Consider the following 8,732-nt stretch of genomic DNA (forward strand, 5'->3'; position numbering starts at 1 on the left):
AACTTATTGATAGATGAACGATTAAAATCTCTAAGAAGTTCAGCAACATGAATAAAGTTATGAATAATGTGTGGCATAACACAATGTAACATGTTCGCCAAAATCTTAGCCACAATTTTATAAAAAATATTACATAAAGAAATTGGCCTAAAATGCAACACATCAGAAGCATGACTCCGTTTAGGAATCAGAGCTGTAGCCATAGCTTTTGCTGCTCTAGTCATATTGCCATTATTGAAATAGTAAAGAACAGCCTTACACAAATCTTTACCAATAATGTCCCAAGTGTTTTTAAAGAATTCAAAGGTATAACCATCAGGCCCTAGTGTAGAAGAATTTGTCCCACTAAAAATAACTTTTTTAATTTCTTCTACCGTAACCGAAAGAACCAAATCATTTTTTAAACAATATGGAATAACATTGTCCACCAAAATGTTGAAAGAGGTAGCATTAATAGGAATAGGAGAATTAATGCTATTCTTAAAATGACACTAAAAAAGATTACCAATTTCCAAATAATCTGTAACAATCCCATTAGTAGAAGAAATACCATGAATCTTATACACTACAAGAAAATGGGTTAATAGCGACCAAAAAATTAGAGACAAAAAAAATTTGGTCGCTAAAGATATCTTTTAGCGACCAAAAATAAGTGTGGCCTCTAAATAATAAGGAATCTAGATATTAGCCACCAAAAGAAAAATTGACTGCTAATTTTGTCACTAAAAGAAAAATTAACTGTTAATTTCTATTATATCATTTTAGTGACAAATTATATTTTTTTTACTATAGTACATACTACGTTGTAAAAATATCATTAACATTATATATAATGATAATTATTCGTAAACAAAATTTAGGTTGAAGTAGGGATGATTTGTTTGCAAAACAAATAATAATAAAATGATGTAATTGATTAATCATTCAATTTCTATAAAAGATATGTTGGAGTTGCCTTGAATTTGGCTTGATTCATATTTGTTCATATCATTGACCGTCGTACGCTTCGTAGATATGCTGGATGTCCAAGGTGGCGGCGCCCCCTGCCGAGTTCGTCTTCCCAGTCAGGTCACGGGGTCAAGGGGCAACACCCCTGCATGAGTTTCCGGGGGCAGCGCCCTCCATACAAATTCTGATTTTATGGATATTTTCAAAATTAAATTTAATAAATAAAATGATAAATTGAAATTAATATTCACTTTTTTAAGAAGAGAGATCTAATAATTAAATTAATTAGAATATAAATTATTTAAATTTAACGATTACTTGTTTTTTTTTTTGGGAACTTACGAATTACTTATTTAATTAAAACAACAATTAGAAGAACCTAAGCATAACTCTCGCGATCTCATGCTGTCCATTTCTACTTGCCCTAGTTTTTGCTCTTTAGCGACGACCTCCAGGCTCTAACGCGCGCTCGACCACTGCCACGACTCGACATCTCTACTTTGCGCTCCCTGATATGTTCCTTCCCTCGAAATTATTCGGCAACCCCGCAAACTCGCCTCTCTGTCGGTTTCTCCCTCAGGTTTCTATCGCAGATTGCAAACTCCTTCTCGGATTCTTATTTTCCTTAGCAATTGGTAAAGTTGTGCCGTGCCTCTCCACGAATCACATTTCATCTTCTATACTGTAGATTCATAAATTTCTTTTTCTTGAGTGATATGTGCCGACTACCGACTGCCCACTACCGACTGCCGGCTGACGCTACATCATCTTGCAACCAAAGGTAACTTTTCTATTATTTTTCTTTTCTCCGATTTCATTTATGAAGGTAATGGTGCGGTTCGATTCGCTTATTTCAGATCTTTTGAGTTTGTTTTTTTAAATTCTTTTGAGTCTCTTAATTATTTTTAGTTCCTTGTTCGATTCACCTCGTAAAGTTTATTTTCTTAAATTCTTCCAGAAATATTTGTCTCTTTTGTTCAATTTAGACTTATGCAGGTTCTTGAATGGATTTTTGGCATATCCTGAAAGTGACGGACTATGCCATGGAATGATGTAGCAGTGGGATTTATTTTGCTTTGTTAACTCACTTTAGGCATATTGTTTCTAATACATTTATTATTTTTATCGATACATTTATTAACAGCAAACAACCATATGATCGTGGATTGTGTTTTGTTCATTTCATAAAGTTATTGAACAGATGGAGATGCAGATTTTTAAATTTTCTATAAAAGTCTATTGTTCTTATGCTATATGTAACATAAATTAATTAAAAAAAAAAAACAAAATTGAAAGTCTTTTTGTGCAGAGAAACATTTGAAGTGGAGCATAATCCTATTTTTCGCATGATTTGCTTGAGTGTTGCAGTACTCGTGCCATGTGTACATTGTTGTCTCCCTATTGGCTAGCTAGCCTTGTATTTGGCAGAGATCATGGCATCCCAAAACTCTAATTCAAAAGTGAAGGTATTATTATTTTTGATATTAAAAGGTGATTTCCATTTTTGCTGCTGCGGCCATTTATTCTGTTTATTACATATCATATTGATTTAGTTGTGCTTGGCTAATATTTTTTTATACAATCATCAACCTCTTTCATTTCTACACACCCTACGTCTCCTTCTTCTTCTTCCTTCTCATTCCATCCCTCACAACTCAACACAGAAATCAGAGAAAAAAGTAATGCTCCTGCGGCTACAACCATTCTGATCTCATGTACTTAGATTCCTCAATCAAATCCTCATTGGAAGAAGAGAGCTCTTCAAACCGCCACAGCAACGTCTCCTTACCCATGTCTCCTTACAAAACCTCTCCTTAGACTTCCCACACCAATCCCTTCATCATTCCGCCGGATCAAACCGACCTCTTCCCCTCCGGCACCAGTCTCATCGCCTCTCTCATTCGCGAAGTAGGCCACATCTACTCCCTCACCACCTTCAACGGCCTTCTCTACACCGGCTCAGACAGCAAAAACATTCGGGTATGGAAAAATATGGAGTTCACCGGATTCAAATTGATAAAATTGAACTCATTGGGAAAAGGCAAATAATAATTATGCTTTTGTGTAGATGTAATTTACACATTTTTTATACTTTTTGGCCTTCCGCACATATAAGATTATGTTTGAAAGAGTAAGTTTTCCATTAGCATGTACATCTTGGCCCCAGATTCTTTAGGCAACTTCATCTCATGCAAATCGTGCACGTGTTTGGATTTTGTTGACATGACATAATCAGCTGATTACTTTCCTGTTTTTCCATGCAGTGACACCTTTCATTTATAAGTTCATGAATATTTATTGCACCTATCTGCAAAAAATTATTTTTCATCTGCTACTTGTTTTCAAAGAGAATATTGTATTAAACTGTACATTCTTTTAGATTTTATTTTTTCCTTTGCATTTGCTAATCCAGTTTTGTAAATGCAGGCTGAATTTAGAGCGTTGGTTGGTGTGGGTTATCAAACTTTGCAGAGTCTCTTACTTGATTTTTGCAAGTGGCAACCAAGCGAACAACTTCTGAATGCTCTTCTTGATATAAATGCTTGTTGATGGGAAATTTGATATGAATGCCAATTTAGTAATAAAGGTTTTTTTGTCTTTTTGATGCTTGACAAATTGCTCTTTTGATTGAATGTAGAGTAGCCGTGTTATCTCAATCATGGTTTCCTTTGAATATATTATTTCATTATGTTTGCAGAATGATGATGTGATTCTGCTTTTCTTTAATGTCCTACAAAAGGTTTTTTTGACCTATTTTTCATTGTATTTTCTTTATTGAGCCTCCTTGTTTTTAAACATTCATATGTTCTGGGTGGCAGAGCAGCATTTCACTGCAGTATTTTGGACTAGATGCCTTCCATAATTTGTTGAAGGATTCAATCACCAACAGAACTTCATGCTTTAGGGCTGTGGTGCTTACTTTTCTAATTAGATAACTAGCATTCGAAAAAACCATGCATGTGGAGGCCGATATAAGGCCTGTAGGGATGATTTTTGTCTTAATTAATTAATAGATCATATATGTAAAGGTAGTTTTTATTATTGTTATTATTGAGCAATAGATCGATGGAAGCTAGTTTTTTTTAACAATGGATATGTGCATTCTTTGGCAGGATCAACCGGTGGCATCAGCTCCTCATTAATCGATATACTCCTTCTTTGATGCTCGTACAGAGGATTCATCTAAAGCTTCTTCATCTACTAGATTTGGAAAAGAGTGATGTTACTAAAAATCTTGGTAAAAGCAATGTTGGCGATGACCATGAATAGGAATATAAGATTGGCATAAGATTATTATAATAGATTGATTATGTATAATTGTATATTTAAGCTTGAAGTAGCAATTTATTTTTGGAAGTTGGAAAAAATCATGTAATTTTAGATTTATGATTTTTTTTTTTTGAATAAAAATAGATTTTGTAAGTTCTCATATGTGATTTAAGTGTTCATATTTTGTATTTTTAATTGATGAATGTATATTTAAAAGTATATGAATGAATATCATTTTCATTTTGTTCTAGCTTATCCTTATTTACTATATTGATGAATGAATAGTTTTTGTTTTTGTTACATCAATGTAAAAAAAATTAGTGTTTTTTCTTTATGATGTATTTTATTTGTGTAATTATTGAGAGGTAATTAGATGCGATAATATACAGGAGTGATTGTTTGATATTAAATGTTTTAACTAAGGTATAATTATTGGATTAGTAATAAATTTTATTAAATATGACCAAAATCTATACTCATAAATAATCACATTTCATGAAATTAAAAGAGAATTTGATTTAATTGGTTGAACTTGTTGCAGCAAATTTTTATTTTGGTCGTTATTAAAAAATATGATAAATAAAGTTAATAATTAAAATAACTAAGTAGCATCTAAATGAATAACCATTAGCGTCAAAAAAGTGGTCGCTAAATTGTATAATTTTAGCGACCAACATTAATTTGTGGTCTCTAATTTAGCAACCAAAAAATAGTTTTGGCCGCTAAAACCCTCAGCGATGAGTCTACTGCGACAAATTAGCGGCCCAAAATTTTTTGGTCGCTATTAGCTTTAGCGACCAAATTATGTGTATTAGCGACCAATTTTGATGGTCGCTAATAACCTTTGTTCTTGTAGTGTTATTAGAGTTTTGTATGTACTTGATATTAGAATATAAAAAGCCAAAATCATCTTCTCCATAAGACAACCATTTCTATTTATCTCTTTGAGAAAGCCAAGAAGATAAATACATCATATTCTCTTTAAGAAGAGAAATAGTATTAGAAAGATCCAAATTAAGATCTTGATTAAGCGGGTCCCTCTGCAATTTGCCACAAATCTCATTTTGCTTAACTTTAAGCATCTCAATATAAGAAGAAAGATGTTTAGAAGAAGCCCAATCTTGCTTTTTAATCAAACCTTTCATCATACGAAGATTACCAAAAATGTTGTTAATGGGATTACCAACAGATCGAAGGTTTGAAAAACACCTCAATAAGCAAATTCCAAAACTCAACTTTCTTGCACCAAAAAATTTTGAAAAGAAATCTAAAACTAGAGGAGATACTGTTATTATTTTGAACAATAAGAAGAGAGTAGTCCGAGCAGTTCGAATTATCAACAATATAATAAGAATAAGGATACAAATTTAACCAAACATTATTAACAAGAACCCTATCTAACTTAATATGGATAGGGTTATTACATTGTTGATTAAACCAAGTATAATAAAGACCAAAAGAAAAAGCTCTAAAAGCCTAGAATTAAAAATATAATTATTGAAATCACTCAAACTACTAGAAGAAATAGAATTCCCACCATATTTTTCCTTATTAGATCGATAGAAATTAAAATCCCCCATCAAAATCTAGGGGGAAGAGATATTAGTAGAAAGATTAGTAATATCCCTCCAAAGATTAACTCTATCTGAAACTGAATTGGAAGCATAAGTTACTGTTATAAAAAAAGAATTGGAACCATAATTAATAATACAATGAATAAGGTGACTAGTAATAAGAATAGGATTAAAAAAAAAGACTAGAAATATTCCACTTTAACCAAATTCTACCGGTTAAAGATAAATTAAAATTATTATAGCTACCTTCTAACTGAAAATCTTGTGTTTTGCAACAAACCAAGAATCACCAAGAAGAATAGGATTCACTCTAGCTTCAAGAATACAACAAAATTCAGCATTAACATTCTGGCAAGATCAAAAAAAGCCTTAACTTTCTCCAATCCATTAAAGCCTCTCACATTCCAAGAAATAAAATTTGGAAAAAACATTAATGTATAATATCCATAAAGGTTGCCTTTTTGGCATTTTTTGATCTAGTAGACTTACTACTAGAAATAGGCAATTTAAAACTCTAATGTTCGTTACCATTTTCAACTGTCGAAGAAATTTCTTGAATGGGAATAATTATAAGATCTTTATTAAGCTCCCCATCGATTGCATCTAACACCTGAAACTTGTTATGTAAATAAGAAATATCATAAGAATTTGATGAAGTTATAACATCAAAAACCTTAGTAACAATCTCTTCCAAAGGCGATTTAAGTTAGGTAAAGTCTCTATTGAATTAAAAGTATATTTAAAATCATATTTATCCAAATCCTTCATAATATCTGAAGGAATATCCAATTCCTTATGAGAAATGTTATCAATCGTAGACAAATTAGATTTTAAAATATTATCAGAAGTAATATGATCAGTAGAGACTAAAAGAGAATTAGAAGAAATCAGAACATTTAAAGAATGCTCTAACTTTTCTGATGTAAACTCCTTATGATTCTTGGATGTAGATGTTCTAACTACTGTCCAATGTTTCCTACTTTTACTTCTTCCCCTATTAGGTTTCGAGATATGAAGCAGCTTTTGACTTACAACCTGAGGATTAGTAGGGCATGAAGAAGAAGGATGAATAAAAGATCCACAACCTTGATAGGACGTTGGCTTCCAATCATAACTAACTTTAATAGGAAAAATATTTCCAGTAATAGAAATATTAACTTCATTAGAAAAAAAAGAAACTTTATTAACAAGAATACAAACCCTAGCAAAGGTGAGCCGAGTTTGAGCAAATGTTAAAGAATCCATCACAACAAGTATCCCGATCAAACTAGCTATTTTAGAAATCCCTTCCAATGTCTAACATACCAAAGGTAGATCAATAAATTTGACCCATAATAGGATCAAAGTAAATTCTTCCCTTTTTGGTCAAAAAATTGGCGACCATTTTTAAATAATAAATTGCTTACCAAAGAAAAACTACGGTCCACCCAAACAAACAAGATAATAGTCTTCTAGAAAGACATATTTAATTAATAAGAAACACTCATTCAAGGCAAGAAGGGTAAAACTACCTTTTAATTTCCATACCTTATGAATGATAGATTTAAGGGCTTCAAAATATGGCCTTTTACCCAAAGAATAACCCACCAAAGTTAAGCCCCATTTATCCGATGCAACCAAAACATCTCCTTTGGTGAAAGAAAAAATATATTAGTAGAAGGAACATGAGAAACAGAAAAAGGATTAGGAGAGTTTTGACAAGAAGTCAAGAACCCCTTCCCATTCCATACATGCATTTGCTTCGGTGAAATATCAGAAACAGACCCAATATTTTGATCTGTTTTTAGAGGAGGAAAGTTAGAAAAATAATCCATAAAAAACCAAAGAAGAAGAAAATAACATAAAATAAGAAAATTAATGTCAAATGATCTTCGTAATCAGAAGAAATAGAGTGAAGAACATGCCAAGAATATATTAGGGTTTCAAGAAGAAAACCCAAAGCTCCATCCTGCCTCTCAAAAAAATCATGCGTTGGAATTCAATACTTAGCTACATGGAAAATACTCACATGAAGGGAAAATTATTACGTCTGATGTTCAGATTTCATCTAGACACCAATCCAGATGCACCACGTCACCATTTTTTTACCTTTAATTTGGGATACATGCGACATTCGCCCCCTCCCAATCAAGGAAAAATTAATCTCAGGGGGATTTAATTCAACCTCTTCAACACATGTTAATATCATAGAGCAATGCTCAAACATACAACTTTAGATAGGTCATACATTCTTAGTGGATTATTTAGACCTCTTTCATATAAATTAATGTTATCGAGCATTACTCTGACATATTTCCTCAGATAGGTCATACATCCTTGGTGGATTATGTCATCCCCTTTTACACAGTTTAACGTCATCTAGCAGTGCTCTGACATATAATCTTGAATAGGTCATACATCCTTTGTGTATTCTCTGAACCTCTTTCATATAAGTTAATGTAAAAAAGAAATACTCTGACATACAACCTTAAATAGGTCATACATCCTTAGTTGATTGTACCAACCTCTTCCACATAGGTTAACATCGTCGAGTAGTTTTCTAACATAGAACCTTAGATATATCATACATCATTGGTGGATTCTCTTGACCTCTTCTATAAAGGTTAATATCATTAAGCAATACTCTCATATAAAACCTTAGATATGTCATTTATCCTTGGTGGATTATCTTGACCTCTTCCATATAGGTTAACGTCATATAGCAACACTTTAACATAAAACCTCGGATAGGTCATGAATCTTAGGTGGATTATCTAGACATCTTCCATGTAGGTTAACATTATCGAGCAACGCTCTGATATACAACCTCGGATTAGAAATACATCCTTGGTGGATTCTTCCAACATCTTTCATATAAGTTAACATTGTTAAGATAGTTGCTATTTGCATGCATTAAATTTTTTGCAACTTATAAAGTTTTGATGATTTCAAATATTATTG

Source organism: Dendrobium catenatum, unplaced genomic scaffold (assembly GCF_001605985.2).
Source record: "Dendrobium catenatum unplaced genomic scaffold, ASM160598v2 fragScaff_scaffold_1479, whole genome shotgun sequence".
Taxonomy (NCBI): domain Eukaryota; kingdom Viridiplantae; phylum Streptophyta; class Magnoliopsida; order Asparagales; family Orchidaceae; genus Dendrobium; species Dendrobium catenatum.